Here is an 18,802-nt window from a genome sequence, read left to right on the forward strand (position 1 = left end):
AAATCAACAGGAAAAAGATGAGCTAGGAACAGTCAATTCCTGTTAGGACTAAGAAAATTTTTCTGAGTAGATCAGATAATTCCTTATGATTAGGAGAAAAATAACTAAGATGCATAAAGTCATCACACAGCCCTACTCACACGTGGCACCTGCCCTAGGCGTTCTGCCTGTGGAAGCAGCAAGAGGGAGCAGGAGTGTTTGAAAGGTACAGGAAAACCTCCCTGACTCGGTTTCCACTCTTAAGTCAACAGAACAACAGCATTTGAAAGAAACTATCTTATTTTTTTTTCATGTATTTATGTCTTTTTTTTTTATTTTTTGTTTATTGCAGTAACATTGGTTTATAACATAGTATAAATTTCAGGTGTACATCATTATACTTCTATTTCTGCATAGATTACATCACGTTCACAACCAAAATACTAATTACAACCCATCACCACACACATGTGCCGAATTATCCCTTTCGCCCTCCTCCCTCCCCCCTTCCTCTCTGGTAACCACCAATCCAATCTCTGTCCCTATGTGTTTGTTTGTTATTGTCGCTATCTACTACTTAATGAGGGAAATCATACCGTATTTGAAGGAAACGATCTTAATTCCTGGAGCCAAACCCTTAGCTCTATGGTCACAGATTTAAAGAGGCATTCTAATCTGGCTCCTTCTCTTTCCTTTCTTTCCTCTTTCCCTTCTTCCCTTCTTTCCTTCCTTCCTTCTTTCCTTTCTTTCTTTCTCTTTCCTATATTTCTTATTTCCTTTCCTTTTCTTTTTCCTTCTCTTCATTTGATTCTTTTTTACCTATGATACTCTTTATTATCTCTCTTTATTTTTTTTTTCATTTTCCCATTTTACAATTTCTCTTATTTCTCTCTCTCCCTCTTTTCTCCCCATCTCATTCTCTTTCCCTGTCTCTCTATTCTTCATTCCTTTTTATTACTCTTGTTTTCCTCTCTCTCCTGTTCTTTTCCTTTTTACATTTCTTTTTCCCCCTTCCCTTATTTCTGTCTCCTGTTGTTCTCTTCCTATTCTATTTGTCTCTTCTCTTTTTTTCCCCCTCTCCTTTTCCATTTTTCCTCTGCCTTCTTAAATGTAAAAACAAAATATGCATGTTGAAGACAGAGGAAGAAGAAAACTAAATAATTTGGAATTGTGCGAAATTGAAATTCTTCCCACCCACCTCCAACCCCCTCAAGGTAACCATAGTTTTCTTTTCTCCCTTTCACACCTTTTCTTTTGGACTTACAGAGAGAGAGAGAGAGAGAGAGAGAGAGAGAGACAAATTGACTGACTTTTATGATTTCTTCATTCAATTGTTGTTACTATCTGTTTTGACCAAAATAGTAATTAATTGTTTGGCATTTTAAAAAATCTAACCTTTTGAAGACATCTTCGTACGTCTGTATATACAGATCTATTGCATGCTTTTTAAAAGTTCTGTGGTATAACCTTAGCTGAATGGTGAGGCAGCATCACAAAGGACTTAAACTTGCTGTTACTTGAATCAGAGATAGGGTGTGATCTGACTCCTTCACTTACTAGCATTATAATCTTGAAGAAGACCCTTGCTTTCTCTAAGTCTCAATTTCTTCATCTGTAAAATGGAGATAATAGTATCTACTGACCAAGGTGGCCTTAATGTTCCCCTCAGCTTGACTAAACTTTAGACAGGCTCCTTCTTCCTGACTCTACACCCTGACCTTCCTTTTCTTAGGTCATTTGCTTTAGAAAACTTTTAATTGTAAATTCTTTCTCAGCTCCTTTGAGATGTAAATCTTTTTTAAAGCCTCTTGCCAGTTTTACAACCCAGGAATGTCTGTCTCAAGGATCCAGAAGCCATCCCTTTGAAAATGTAACCATCAAGAAAGAGAGCACCCCCTTCTCCCAATCTCTGTGGGAGAATGAGAGCTTAATTTTGGTGGGTTCCTTACTCAAGCTGTAAAGCTATATCCTGTCATAAAGATATGAGTTTATGTTTTCTTTGGATAAAGCCAATACAAACACAGATGGTCTATGACTCCCCACTAATGTCCTCCAGTACTTTTCCACTAGTTCACTCTAGTGCTTAACCCTCCCCACCCTTTGTTTCAACAGACTTGAGTTCAGACTGAGTTCTGACTTCTCTCTCCTCTGTTGCAATAGCCTTGAATAAAGTCTTCCCTACCTGTTTAACTTCGTCCCTTGCAATTTTTTCTGACACTACTTTATATAGTTGAGAAGGATAAATGAGATAATAGACAAAAAGCATCCAGTGCAGTGCTTGGCCAATATGAAGTGCTCAGTAACTATCAGTTATTTTAATTACCATAATTGACTTAACCATTCCCACATTGACTGACATTTCTGTTATCTGTAAAAATGTTTTTACTTTTACAGTGCTGAATTAACACTCCTGTATATTTACTCTTCCATAATTGTGCAAGTATTTCTGTAGGTTATTTTTCTAGAATTATAGAATTGCATTTTAAAATTTAGAAGGAATTCAAGAAGTGGATTTCAAACAGTAAGGAGAAGCCACAAAGACTGGCATTAGAGAACGGGTTGGGTGAAGGAGAAGTTGCTTAGTGGTTTAAACTGAATTCCCAAACTCCTGCATGAACAAAATCAGTTGTGCTTTTGTTTTATATGTTGAAGTTCAAGATAACTTTCCTCTGGAAAACAAAAGGACCTCAGTGGTTCTGTTACTAAAAACAACCACCACCACCTGCACAAACATTTGTTAGGGGATGCGGTCCAAGGAATTGTGTTTGTAACAATATTTCCAGGGATCCTGATGCGTATTAAATTTGATAAATAGTGGAAAACATGAGAACATGTACTTGGAATCAGATACATCTGTTATTCCTAGGTTTAAATCCTAGGTTCAAATCTACCACTTATAAATTGTAACACTGTCTCCCAACCCATCATGTGCATCATTGCCAATGATCTGCCTTTATATAACTTACTTCAACTGCACATGCTCAATTAGATAGCCCCCTCAGTGTTACCAATCCCTCTCTCCTACAACTGTTCTTGTGGAGGTGACTACTGGGAACCAGTTCATCTCGTCTTCTTCCCATCCCAAGCCTGCTGCTCTGACATAGCTGACAGTCTTTCTCCCAAATTGTGCTGGACCTATTGCTCTTGGTCTAATCCAAAGCTTCCAAACTTTGATGCACATTAGAATCTCATAGGGAGGCTCTAAAAATAGTAGTTCCAGGGGCTGGCCCAGTGGCATAGTGGTTGAGTTTGCGTGCTCTGCTTTGGCGGCCCCGGGGTTAACAGGTTTGGATCCTGGGTGCAGACCTATGCACCACTTATCAAGCCATGCTGTGGCAGGCATCCCACAGATAAAATAGAGGAGGATGGGCACAGATGTTAGCTCAGGGCCAATCTTCTTCAGTAAAAAGAGGAGGATTGGCAACAGATGTTAGCTCAGGGCTAATCTTCCCCCCCCCCCACAAAAAATAATATTTCCAGGTTACACTCCATACCAATTAAGTCAGAATGTCTGGGGATGGGGTCCGGGTATCAAGAGTTTTTAAATATCCCCAGGTGATTCCAATTTGCACAACAATTGGGAACCACTGCCCTAACCCATGGGAGCCCTGATATGTAGGCTACTTCCCAAATGTTGTAGCCAGCTGCTAGCCAGCCCCTGGGTTAATTTTAACTCAAGGCAACAAACAGCTGTAAAACCTCAATGCAAATATTAGAACCCACCTTCCAGTAGCATCCCAGCAGTCCCCTCACAGTGCCCCTAACACATTCTTACCCCAGTACTCAGACTTCTCCTTATCCGTCCTATCCATTGCAGCAGGATCAATAATTTGTTGGGGGCCGGGAAGTGGCTTTGGAAAGACATCAGAGAGAAGGTTGCATTTGCAATAGCCTTTAAGGATGGAAAGGATTTTCATAGGTGTAGAGATGGAAGAAAACAGCATTAAAAAAGTGGGAACAGCTTAAGGAAAGGTACTAGTGCTGAAGCGAAGAGCACAATATTAGAGGTTTTTATATTGTATCAGTGTTTCTCAGAATGAGTATGAAGAACAACTGCATCAAAATCACCTGGATAAGAACCAGATATCTGCATTTCTACAAGCTCCCAAGGTGACTCCAGAGTTTGACATTCACCTAAAGGGCAGTCATATACTATCTCAATGGGAAAATATGATTAGAGGTCACCTTACCTTGCAGTCCCCTTTTCCCTCTGCAGACTTGCTAGCTTCTACACAATCCCACAGTCGGTGTTTGCTGCCCCCTTGTGGAAAAAGTTGGGAATTATCTTTTCACTTCCCAGTCAGTTGCTGTGCGTGACCTTGGAAAGCATATCATCCAGGAATCTTGCACTCAGCAAGCAAGGTCAGTGACATTAGAGAGATTCTTGGGACATCTCTCTTGTTTCTTTCTGTATTGCTGTAAAAATGAATTGCTTCTTAGCTAGCTCCAGGAAATCCAATTCTACAGCCTCCTTGGATCACTTATTCCTGTGGGAGAGGGTGGGGGGCTTTGAATGATAAACCAAAGGAAATGTTTTTTAAGAGTGGAGATTTTGTGCTGGAGACTAACTTGCTGGAAGTAGAGCTTTGAAAAGATTAATGTGACAGAGGCACACAGGATGAACTGAATAAGAGAAAAACTGGAGATAGAGGGTTAATTAGACTATTGCCTTACTTGACAAACATGTAATGGCAAGGAAAGGGACAGATGTGACAGATTGTGAACAAAGATTAGACAGAAACAAGTGGTTTACTAATATCAGGAGTGTGGGACAGAAAGAATATGATTAAACCATGGCTTTCTTCTAGACCCTGTGACTAAGGCACTAATCTCACCTGGTAAAAGTTTACTTCACCTGAAAACTCAGTCCTTTTGAGATGAACAAATTTCTTCAATGCTAATTTGCAAATATCACTCTATAACGATAATAATGCCTCAGGCTGTAAACAGGGCTATGTCCACATCGAGATAGCTACTGAACTCTATGTTGGCTATTCATTTATCATAAGGCATTGTCTCCAGAAGACAACTCCAACAGCAAATGTTTCCTGTGAGAAATAGCATTAATTCATCAATGAAAATTATCTCCAGTTACAATACCAATTAATTGATTAGTTAATTAGCTCTTACCAGGTAGCAGGAAGGCCTGTGAGAATGGTGCTTAAGACATTAAATGAGTATTGGGTAGGCGCTTTAGGCTGCTATGTAAGCTGTTATTTGGGGGGACCCAGAGTCACCTTCAAGCATCATAAGAGCCTTGGGCTCCTCAGCCAGTAGTAATTGACTGGATACTTACTATGTGTCAGGCACTAATCAAAGCTTCTTACATGTTTTTAGCTCACTTAATCCTCATACCAATCCTACGAGGTGGTGGGTACTATTATTATCCCTATTTTATAGCAGAGGAATGTGAGGCACACAGAGATTGAGTAAGTAGTCAAGGCCACAGTTAGGAAGTGAGAGAGACAAGATTTGAACCCCAAAAGTCTGCCTCCATTGACTACATTATTAATCCCAGTGTTATAATACCTTGAAAATATTGTAAGGAAAAGATTTGTTTATATGGCATGATATGGGGCCCTTAAGCCTCCAGGATGCTCAAGATCTTAGGGGTTTAATGCCACTCCTCCAGAAAGATCCAGGAGGAAACAATACTGAAAGGATCTGGCAGCACCCTCCAGGATAGAGCCAGAACAGTGGGGAGTAGGAGCGGGGAAGGGCAGAGAGATCAATAAAGATTGAGCAGTTATGAAGAAAGAGTAGAGGAAGAGACGCAAGGTGGGTGGGAGGACCTTAGGAAGACACAGGATGACCAAGGAAAATTCTGTATAGGTTAATAAGTGAAAAATAAATATGTTGTATCATCTGTTGGCAGCCAGCCCTGGTGGTCTAGTGGTTAAGAGTCGGTGCTCTCACCACCATGGCCCAGGTTCATCTTCCGGTCAGAGAACCACACCACCCATCTGTCAATTGTCATACTGTGGTGGCTGCATATTACTGTGATACTGAACGCTATGCCACCAGTATTTCAAATACCAGCAGAGTCATGCAGGGTGGACAGATTTCAGCGGAGCTTCCAGACTAAGACAGACTAGGGAGAAGTACCTGGCCACCCATTTCCAAAAAAATTGGCCATGAAAACTCTATGAATAGCAGCAGATCATTGCCTGATATAGCACCGGAAGGAGAGAGGATGATGCAAAAGACCAGGTAGTGTTCCACAGGGTCACTAAGGGTCAGAATCAACTCAATGGTACTAACAAACAATCAATCATCCATTGATTCCATATTTGTACATAACAGACTACTAGCAAGACTTCTTTCTGCTAACGGACCATTTCTTTATTTCTTTCCCAGTATTATGGGACTAAGGAATACCACAACAAATGCTTCTACTGTGACACTAAATTTTTTGTGTCATAAAAGGATGGCCTGAAGCTGGTAGAAATACAGTGCTGTAGTAGATAATGAATTAATTACTTTATCCAACAGTAAGATATGAAAAACAGCCTACAGCTTTAAGGCTACTGAAATGCCATTTTCTCTTATCTGACAGACCTAAGAAGGTGGCTTAAGGGCAATTGTTGCCATAGGTTGTAGGTGGGATAAAAATGATCTTTTTTAGATCAGTAGATGAATTGAGAGAACAATCCTTCTGTTAGAGCAGGAATTAAGGAAATTCATTAGATGTCTATAAATGGTTTAATTCACCAGCCCCCCAATTTCATAATGATTTCATTGCCTTAATGACCAATGAAAACAGTATTTAACATTCCAGATTTGGATTTTTTTTTCCCCAATGATAAAAAAAAAAATTTCTATTGTAGGTATTTCTTCAAGGTATTGTATATGACCATCTGGATTGCCCCTTTTCATTTTACTCCCAGCAAATACTTCCTTGGAAGTAAAATGTCTATTAGCAAATAGTATGTTATTAGCCATCTTTTTCAACGTGTTAATCATGAGACATCCTCACTTCTGCCTTTTCCTCATAGCTATCATTAATGAAGCATTGGTGTCATTTGCCTTTTCATGGATAATTGAGTTAATTGTATAATGATTAATTTTTTGATAGCTGAAGATGATAAATCTCATCTTACCTGGAAAGCATAGATGTCGTTTGTGTATTAATGACAGTTTAAAATTGTGGAATGCAGTATAAAAGCATTACTACTTAAGGAACAAGATAACAATTGCTAAGAAGCATCATGGTTAATTCTAAATAATAATAACTAGCACATACAGTACTTAGTATGTAGCAGATATTGTCTAAGAACTTTATACATGTTCACTTATTTGATTTTTGCAACAACAATAAGAGGTTATTCATATTCTCCATTTTTTACAGATGAGGAAACCAAGGTAAAGGGAAGTTAAGTAATTTGCCTAATGTCAAACAGCTACTAAATGGCAGAGGTGGGATTTAAACCCAGGCAATCAGGATCCAGAATCCATGCATTTAACCACTATACTCCACCACATCTTATATGCAAGAACCTGGAAAAGAAACATCTTAGGACAGTGGTGGAACGCCAGTTAGGATTTTGTTTTTTTTCCCTTCGTAAATAATACAGTGGCTTTTTTTTTTTTTCAGAGAATGTGTTTTCTCTCAAAGCAGTAGAACTACATTTCCTGCTAGAGCTGACCTCTGATACTATCTATACATAATTCTGAGCTTCTGAGCATTATGATGTGACCTGGTGCCGAGTATCTAGGAGAGCGTCATTTAAATTCTGGGTTCCTTAATGAACCTACACTTTTTTCTTTCCCTTTCAAAGCTGTTGGAACTCATACAACTCCATAGGGCTCCAAGTGAAATTTCTATTTTACATATTCATTAGAAGGCAATAAATTGTTTAAGTACTAAAATTTAAATACTAGGGAGACAGGGTCACCTTTTTAGATGTTTAGTCCTGTTGCTATATTAAACTTGCGAGAGACGTGAATGTCCATGTCCATATACTGTTATATTTAATTTCTTACAAAGCTAAGGGGCTTATAATAAAATTGTTTTATGCCTTAGCTAAACATAAGACAAAAAGAGGGAATCCATTAATGTTGGTACAAAATACACAAAAGGCAATATATGCATTTTTTATTTGTTGTCAGCCATCCTTAAAATCCATTTTAGTACAACCTGAGCATAGATCTCCTTTGCTGAATTAAAAAGGATAATTTCAAATAAATTTTTTTTTAACTGGAACTCTCAGTTAACAAGACTTTGTTTGTGAACTGTACTTTCTGAGGGAGAATATAAAAGCAAATCACAGATAACAATATGAAGGATTCATGTTTAAAAGTACCTTCAGTGCATGTTTTGGATTCAGTCCAGATTTTGCTCAATTTTCTACATTCATCATCTTGTGCTGAGCCAGTCTTAAAACAAAACTGTCAAATAAGTCACTTTGTCTTAGGGGCACATAAATGCTTTCTGGCTTTGCTTGGCAACCCATTCAGGCTTTTCCACCTACTTTCCTTCTCAAATCTTCTCACACATCAAAATTCTTATGCAGCAGCTTCACCTGACCTCAGCTTAACTGTTAGGAGGAAAATATTTGATCAATTAAACTTATTCATTAAGATCTTGTCAATGACTGTGAAATGCTTAATAGGTTAGCTTTCCCAGAAGTATTTGCATTTTAAAAGAGTCACATTTTAACCTAAAGGAATCTCTAACAGCAGAATTACAATAAAAATCTGTTTGGCAAGAGCAACTTTTCTGGTGCACTACAAATTAACCTTCCAGGAAAGTGCCTAAAAGGCTGTTTCTCTTGTAAAGTGGAATTTTATATTAACAGGGAACACTTTATCAAGATTTTTCAGGAAGGGTGAGTAGATGCTGAAATCCTTGAGTTCTTACATATTTGCGAGTGGTTTCCTTCTACCTTTAAAACAAACAAACATCCTAGACGGATATAGAATTATTAGGCTACAGCCTTTTACACTCCACACCTTGTAGATTTACTCCATTGTTTTCTTGAATGCAATGTTAATGAGAATTTTGAGACCAGCTGAGGTTTTGTTTTGTTTTTTAAGTTATCTATTTCTTGTGTTGGAATACTTGTAACTTCCCTTCTTGTCCTTGAAGTTCAATAATTTTATAAGGATATATCTTGATCTGAAGTATTTTCTAATATTTTTTCCAAGAACCCTTTTGATCTGCAATGTCTGAGTTTTCAGAAAAGTTTTGTTTTATTGCATCTTGCTATTTATGAGTAATTTATGTTCCATCTTTCAAAGACACCAATTATTACATGTTAGATCTCCACTGTCTGTCTTCCATAACATCTTCTTTTGAATTTAGACTCAAGTTTCAATTCTGCCACTGACTAGCTGTGCGGCCTTGGGCAAGTTTCATAACTTCTCTGAGCCACCTGTAAAATGTGTCTAATAATAGAATTTGCCTTATAGGTTTGTTGTGAGGTTTGAACAACATAACTGTGTAAAGCACTTAGCACAGTGGTCTATAGCTGGTACTAGTATTAGCTATTATTATTCAAGACTTCAAACATAAAATTGAGAAAATTAGATATTTACTCTATTATATTTATCAAGGCAGAATAGGGGACTCTCATTTTGGAAACTATCTCAAGGCAAAATATTTTCTTTAACCTTCCAATAAATAGAAAGATCAATCAACAAGAAAGTCTCATTTTCTAAGCAATCTGGTTAGTGTTTATGTAAATAAACTTTATTTGAATATATTATCTTTTAAAACATAATTTCCTCATTCCCTTTTGCTTCTCCATGCTTTGTGAACTCTCAGAGGCCCCGAGATTAAACACTTAGAAGGAGATGTAAATGCTCTAACATATTGAGACACTGAGCATTGTTAGTTGCATCTAGTCACATGAGGTTAAGGTGAGATGGCAGTCCTTGAAGCTTGAGAAAAGTGTTAGTGAACTCCAGAGCAAAGATGCATAATTTAGCTGTTATTTCAAACTCAGACCCAAATTAATGTGGATAGCTAGAGTACCATGTAAAGTCTTAAAATAGTCAGGTTTTTTTTTTTTTCTCCATCAAGCAGTTTCTTGAGTAATTGCCTCCTTAGTTGTACAGCTGGTATAGGTGATGAACACCTCATTGAGCTTAAGTTTTCTGAGTCAACGTTGGCAATAGCCTGGTAAGAATTTCATTGGGAGGAAGGGAGTCCATGATCAGGACCATTTACACATGAAGTTTCTAGAAAGTCATGATATATTCAAAGCCAAATAGAGAACTGTTTCACTGACTAAAATCAGGAAGTTTTCTTACTTTATTGTTGGCAGGAGCTCTTGGCTCTACTAACTACTCTTATTCTCCCTTCTGCAGCCTCTACTTTTACCTATGTATTTACTTCTGGAGTTATTTGGGAGTGAGGGTGGAGATTGTTCTAAGCAAAGAATTTCGCTTTTCCTCTGCTGATCAGATTTCTTGGGCTGATATATACCTCTGATTGAGCACTGTAAAATCTGTAGATTTTAAGCTCCACGAGGACAGGGACTATATCTGCTATACTTTATCCCATATTCTTAATACCCAGCATAGTGCCTGGCACCTGGTATATACTCAATAAATATTAATTAAACGAATGAACGAATGAGACCAAGGACTTTCTTTGGTATGTGCATCTCAGCATTCTGTGTCATTTGTATATAATCCCTATTGTTATCTATCTTGTATAAACTTGTTTTCTCCCTGGTATAGTTACTTTTCTAAGAACAGTTGATAAATCATAGATTTCTTTCAGGGGGGCATAATATGGATGTTTTCTATCACAATGTGGTCAGTAAGGTGTGATAAAGATTTGAAGTTCGTCTAAATACAATTAATGAAATTATATAGTATCTTAGCCTCAGCTTCCTTAAAATCAAAGCCGGTGACAAGAGCTTACTTGAGACTATGATTCAGGGAACAGGAGTGAGGGACAGAGAGAGCGAAAGAGGGAAGGAGAGAAAGCCAGTCCAAGGATACCTTATCAAGGTGGCCACTCCTACAGATGACTGGTTGCTTGCTCCTGCTAACCTTGTGAAAGGACTTAGGAAATACTTCTCAAAATGTGCTACTTAGGAAAAGAATGGGAAAGAAGCATTTATCCATTGAATTTCATTCCTTGTCAGCCAAGGCTTATCCTATGAAGCATTAACTTCCCTGTACTTTCAGGTTGCATTTGCAAGAGCAATGAGCAGGTTCCCATCATGGCCTGTGCTGTGGTATCAGAGAAGCCCAGGGCAGGAAGCAAGAGACATTTAGTGCAGGCTTGAAGTGAGGTGCTGTCAGGTTTCACCTGCGCGAAGCTGGTCAAAGTCTGTGGGGAACTGGTTACCATGGATGTGGCTGGAATAAGAGGTGCGGCTGAGAGATTTGAAGTGGTGCTTAAGAGATGTTCCATGCAAATAGTAAAATGACTAATCACTTATAAATATGACTTAAATAACATGTTTCAGATAGCATCATTTAGCCCCAAAAGAATACTTTGGCTGTAATTCAATCTATGAATTCTGTAGCTGTTTCTAAATCATACACACTTCACTCTGGCGTTTTGACATTAGCAGAGCCTCAAGATTGAATTACAAGACGATACTCGATTAAGAAGGATTTTAAGGGAAGAAAAATTATGAAAACAAACTACATGTAAGGCAAAGCAGAATTTAAAGGAGATGAAGACACACTGATCTCCTAACAAAAGCAACACAATTTTTCTAGAATTGGGTCTATTTGCAGGTATTTAACTGAAATAAGATTTTATCTGGAAATATTTATGTTTAGCATGATTTTTAAACTGTTTCTCAAAACGTGACACTTAAATACCCCAGTGTACTTGCAAAATAAAGTCAGATTCACTAACATTTAAAGTCAAATCCACAAGGAAGATGACTTGATTCTTCCGCTCCCTGGATAGGATTACCCGTAGAAACCTTACAGCTGTCATGTTAAACATTTCTAGAATAAATACACTCACATCATGATGACTAGTAGAAAAACTTAGCTTGACCATTGCTACCAGAAGTCATCATCAGAATGGCTATGCTCCATAATATATTTATTCTTCAGGGTCAAACCTAGATGAGTCATAATCAAGTAGTTTTCCTCATTTAAATCTAGTCCACTGACATAAACTTGATTTTTAAATGTTGCTCCTAACTCAGTACCAGGAGCACAGAGCTAGTTTAATTTTCATTTCACTACTCAAGGTGCATTTTAAGGTGCATTCAAGCAACAAGAGAGGAGCATATAATTTGGCGGAGTCCCAAAGTGTCACGTTACACTTCAAAGAAAACACCAATGTTCTTGTGGACCATGAGTACTTTTGCACCAGAACTTACCAGTGAATTTGTCAATTAGCTGAAGATCAACTTCCATCATAAGTTACACACTGACACATCAAGGCCCCAAGGATGTGGTAAAATACATATACCCAATGAGCACTGTTGAGCCTGCAGGTTGCTTCGGCAGGTTGAATAGTAAGTTGGATTCCCCAGACAAATACATATTTCTTTCTCCTGGCAGCTTTCAGATCAACTACATGACATAAAATGACTTAGTGTTCATGTATTTGCAGCTGATTCTGTATATGGAAGGTGATTTCCTTGATGGCATTGTGATTTCTGTCAGCTTAACTGAAGAAATCTAAGTCGAGACCTCTCTCTCACCATTCTACTTAAGAAATGCAAATAATGAGAAACCAAATATTTGTGGCAAAAAAATGAAAAAAGGAACAATTATGCGGTGTATTTAAGCCAATTCAGAAAAGTGGTAGTGCATAATGGAAAGAGGTCAAAATACGGAGAAAAATGTGTATATTGTTTGTCAATCAAGATAGGCCAGGTTATTCTGTGGTATCAACAAACTCCAAAATCTCAGTGGCTTAAATAAAATACCAAAGGCTTATTTCTTACTATCATTACTTATCCAACATAGAGTTGACCATAAATAAGGTGGGGAGTGGGAGGTTGACAGACTCTGTCTGCTCCACATAATTATCACTCAGGCTGATGGAAGCTCCACCAACTTAAAATGCTGTCATCTTAATACAAAACTCCAGGGTCCACTGCAACATGGAAAGACATGGCTGGAGAGTTGTACACAAGCATTTCAATGTTTCCTCCTGAAAAGGACATGTCACTTTTGATCTCATTACATTAGGCAGAATCAGTCATATGGCCTCTTCTAATTTCAAGGAGGTGAGAAAGTATAATCCTCAGTGTATTGGAAGGAAAAGAGAACAGAATGTATTGGAGTGTGCTAGTAATGGCTACCATGATTTTAATCATGACTACCACTTTTGCATATCATTAGGAAAGTAACCTTTCTGAGTCTCAGTTTCCTCACTGTAAAACCGGGATAATAATTTTTACCTTGGGGTAATTATAAGTACTAAATGAGATTAAACTTTTGTATTGCACAGAGTGTCCCACACATAGTAAATATTTGCTAAATAATGGTCAGTTTAGTTCAGAGGGAAAATAGCCAGCTATTATCACTTAGCCTTGAATTACTCAAGTTTATTATTTATAACAACAAGATTCATTATCTTAAAGCCAGTCCTTTCCATTACTGTACATTTGGCCTGAAAATGTTTGTGTTCATACTGGTCTCCATTTGGACCCTCTAGACCTGAGGAAAGATAATTTATGATTGATCAAGACTCTATCAGCATTGGTACAATTATTGTTATCTGTGAAACATAGCAAAGACTGGTTACAGAACAACTCTGTTCAGATTAATAAAATTAACTCCTGCTTTTTTAACATAAGGCATATTTGTGGTTACTATGCATATATGTTTTTGTTGCTCTAGGGATATATAGGTTTGACATAATGATGTCTTTAGTAGCTTTTATGAAGTGGTTACCGCCTGTTTCATGCATCTAGCCTTATCTTTGCCTTATATTGTCAGCATCTGGGAGAGGTATCTTGCCTATCATTTCCTTTATGATTCCCTCAGAGCACTTAGGATGGTGATCTGTACATGATGGGGATCCAATATATGTTGACTGACTACTGGTAGAATGGCTTCTATGTTTCTGATTAATAAAACTAACATACTTATTATGTGTTGAGACAAATCATTTTGATGGATGCATTCCTAAAACCTAGTGCATGTATCTCCGCCTTTTAAACAGAGAATAATGAAAACGCCCTTTGATGATCTCCTCCATTTTCTCAGATTCAAACAACTCAAATTTACCTACCATGTATACCCATATGATCCAAGCTGTCTCTCCAGCCCTGATCTCTCTTTTGAACTCCAGATATATATTTCTAACTATAAACAGGGTATCCTTATCAGAATATATCTTTTGTCACACCTCCAATTCAACATGGACAAAGCTGACCTCATTATCTTCCCTCACAAACCAGGTCCAGTTGTTCTTCCTCCAGTTTTCCCTATTTATAGTTTAACCTATAAGCCTTACAGTCATTCTTAACTTCTTCGACCCTATTACTTACCTCCAATCAGTAACCTAGTCCTATTGACACTACTTTCTGAATATGGCTTCTCTCTCTCCCTACTTCTACTTCTTTAAACTGCTGTCGCTGAAACAACCACAATATTCCCCCCTAACTAGAGTCTTTATTCTTTCCTTCTTCAAATCACCTTTTATACTGCTACCAGAAGAAGCATGCTGTTTTTTCCCAATAGCTGTCTTTTTTTTTGGTGAGGAAGATTTACCCTGAGCTAACATCCGTTGCCAATCTTCCTCTTTTTTTGCTTGAGGAAGATTAGCCCTGAGCAAACATCTGTGGTAATCTTCCTCTATTTTTTGTATGTGGGATGCCTCCACAGCACGGCTAATGAGTGGAGTAGGTCTGTACCTGGGATCCGAACCCACGAACCTGGGCCACCGAAGTGGAATGTGTGGAACTTCAACCACTTGGCCACGGAGCTGACCCCTCCAATAGATTTTTTTTTTTTAATGATACATTAAAAAAGCATTCTCGATACAAATCTGTGCACCTTCTCAAGCTGCATCAACAGCTTGCTTTCCAAATAGGTTTGCCCACCTCTTGGACGGCACAGCCACCCACTTTGTAGAGTTCACTGAGCTAGCCAGAATCCAAGTTAAAGCCCCAGATCTGTATATCCATCACCTCTCATACTCCAAGCCTAAATGCATTAAGCCATTCCTCCATTTCTGGACATGAATGAAATGCCACACCATACTGCATGACCTGTCTTCTTGAGTGGCCTCTGAATGGCTGAATGATACAACCTGGAAGTACTGATTTTTAGCTCCCTATGAGGTGAACTTGACCAATAAGTAAGTCAGGCATCTAAAGTCCCCTTCCTCCTCCCTTCTGCCCTCTGGGGACTGCTCCAAGAAACAGGCACTCTTTTCCAGCTTTCCAGAAAAGTCCAGCAACAGTGGTGCCAAACAAACACAACCTGCTGAGAATAACCTGCTGTGTTTCTTCTTAGCGCCAGTGATAAAGCAGAAAACAGTTCAGGAATTCATTGCCTCCCACTGCTTCATACCTTTCCTTGTCTCACTTCCCCTTTTTTTCTTTACCCTCAAATTCCTGGACTTGCCCTCCAAATAAAGTGTCAGCACATTAATCTAGCCTCAGGCTCTGCTTACAGAGAACCAGGGCTAAGACACATAGTGTAAATCAAACAGTGCAAAGGGTAGACAGTAAGAAGTAAGTCTCCCCAGCCAAACAAAACTTGTGTCAACAGATCCTCATTTCCTGCCCCAGAGGCATCCATAATTATCAGTTTTTGTGTCCTTCCAAAGATAGTCTATGCATATAAGCACATGCATAAATATAATATTATATACATACATATGTATGAATATTCCCCTTTTTTACACAAGCAAACACAGAATACGCCCATTGCATTTCGCATTTTCACAGTGTGAATTTTCCAAAACACAAATCCAATCATGTCACTCTCAAACTTAAAAGCTTCCGATGGCAGATTCTCATTGTTCACAAATAAAATTCAAATTCCTAGCACTGAAGGCCCTCCATACTCTGGCCTCACCCTATGACTATCGACATACTCCTCTACTCCTCTGCCCTAATGTGTCCTTTATTTGGCCACACTCGCCTTTCTGTTCTCCATATAAGCAATGCTCTCATATGTCCACACATTTGTGCATGCTGTTTGTTCCATTTGCACAAAATATTCTTTCAATATGTATGTGTTGAATGATTAAATGAATCATCGAATCACTGTGGTCAACTAATGACTACAGTTTGATGTTCTTTTTAAATGTCAGTTTTTTTAATCTCTTCTGTGCAGTTAATCATCAATTTTCACAGCTGTGGACATATGTTTTGAACAGCATTCACTGATATCTCTAAAATAGCTGTACATTCTAAGGCAAGGTAGGCAGAATGTTTTCAGAGGAAACCAAGTAGCCAAGCTAAGTAAAATGATAACTTTAATTTTCTATGCAGTACTAATATTCTAAGAGTATAAAACCCAGGCTCTAAAACAGCTGGTTTTTTCATTACTTGTTGTTTTCCGGTGATTCATTTAATTCCAGCTTTCAGCTTTGCCCCGGGTGATTGTTTTTACTAGAAATCTGATAGGTGGATAAGTGGAGTGTTACTGTTCCTCACATTTTTCAAAATCCCAATATATAGCACACATGCACAGAAAAGAGGAAAGAAAGGGGCGTTCAACCAAATTGCCTTTTCTCTGGCCTGCGTGTGGAAATATCATTAGGCATTCAAAAACCTGAACACTCATTAACATCGTAGGCATTCTACATGCAAAACTAGAGTCAAATATGCAGAACTGCTTACTGAGACTTTGAAGGAAAGATTATCTGATATTTATACAAACTCATTAAAAGAAAATGAAGTTTTCAGTCAGAGTTTTTGAGTTGCTTTAACTTTGTTCAGATGAAGAAAACAAGACTTTGAGCTTCTTGAAAGGAGGAAGTTATATATGTATGAAGTGTTGATTTATCCTTCTTGATCCAGGTCTCCCAGAATACTGACATTATACAATGTATCTCCATTTGTTCATAATGCATTAAAAGGCATCTTGAATTTTTTCTCATACCTGAAGGCACTTTGAAATGAAAGCTTCTTCAAGTAATATGCCTTTCTTAGAAAACAGATTCTTGTTTGCTCTTCTCTACCACTGTCATCCATGTTGTGATCTGTTAAAGGCCTGCAAAGACTTCTCTGTATCTCTCTATGGCCAAAATGGATTGTCTATGCAGTGGAGCTTCTGTGGAAACTGGTTATTAAATGATTGTCAAGCCTATGCCCATCCTTAAAGAGGGATAAAACAATAACAGTTACTAAACCAAACTGAAATATCAATACCCTCTGAATGAAGGCTATGAGAAGTTGCAATTTTAAGTTGCCTGCATTAGATATGAATGTAACGAACAAGATATGTGAGATACTTAGAGTTTAAGAAATGAATTTTACTTTGGGTAGTGACAAAGCAGAGCAAATTCCCATGAGAGGCAGAGAGTGGGTCAGTTCTACTCATGTGATATCACAGAGACCAATCTTAATGGTTTTAAAAGTAGGTAAACATATTTAGGCGTGTTTGCCCATAGGCCAGCTTATATGCCCTTATAGGCCTTGCATAGATTAATTATGTTTTGATTTAGATTTATCCTTTTTATCTCACTATAAGTTCCTGTGGAATGCCTCATATATGAAGTGCTTCATTTCCAGGGGATATGTGTAAAATAGTATTGGCTCATTATTTGGGTAGACCTTGGCCTTTCTTATGGAAGATGAGTAAGAAAATAGAGAAGTGAAAGATCAAGGTGACATGTTTACAGTAATAAATTAAATGTAATTTTAGGGTCACCAAAACAAGCTTCACAGTCTTGAGGTAAATACACATATATTTGTGACCATAAGAAAAATCTGAGTAAAACCCACTCACACTTTTCTAGGAAAGTGGGTGTGGTAACTAGGCCTTAGAATATAGAAAAATGGTAGCTTTCAGTTACTGTTACAGGAACAGAGAAGATAATTAATCCCCAACACTAACATTTTTCTGTTTTTATTTTTCCCATGCCAACATTTAGGGGTTTCAGCAAAGAAAATCAAGAAACGAAGGGAAAAATGTATCAGAAAGAAATGAGAGAAAATTTAGCATTATGAAGCAAAGGAAACAATTATACTAAAAATATCAAAGTACTGACAAAGTCAGGTTCATTAAAAATGGCTGTCTTCAGGTATCACCTAATTCTATAAATTTTAGTAGATATTCTACCAATGTCTTTAATCTTCCAAATGTCTTTAGCAACTAGGAAAATTGATAGGAAGGTATTCTTTTTGGATTTCTTATGCTAATAGCTTATTATCTATTTGCTGGCTAGAATTAAATGTAATGATAATAATAGATAATTATTATTGATGAAATGTTTATGGTGCATCAGAAACTATGTGAAGCATTTTGCATGCACCATCTCATAAAATCCTTACAACTGCTCTATGAGGTGAGTATAGTAAATGATCCACAGTTCACAGATGCAGAAACCGAGAGGCTCAGAGAGGAGAAGTAATCTGTCTGAGGTCACAACGGTAGTAAGTGGTACAGCTGAATTTGAATCTGTATCTCTATGTGAATCCAAAGATTGTGTGCTAATTACCAACCACTTCAGTCAGTTTAGGACAACTTCTATCTTAAATGCTGTATCTTCATGCCTATTCTATTGGGTTAGGGCAGAAGCAAATGAGATTGGGTGTAAATGTTGGTATCTTTAAGGCAAAACTGATTGATTCATTCCACAACATTTATTGAGCTTCCATTTATCATGAGGAAACATTAGAAATTATATGCCAAAGCATGAGAAATACAAAGATGAATAAGATATGATATGAGTCTCAAGTCCTTTGCAGTCTAGTTGGGG

Source organism: Diceros bicornis, chromosome X (genome assembly GCF_020826845.1).
Source record: "Diceros bicornis minor isolate mBicDic1 chromosome X, mDicBic1.mat.cur, whole genome shotgun sequence".
Taxonomy (NCBI): domain Eukaryota; kingdom Metazoa; phylum Chordata; class Mammalia; order Perissodactyla; family Rhinocerotidae; genus Diceros; species Diceros bicornis.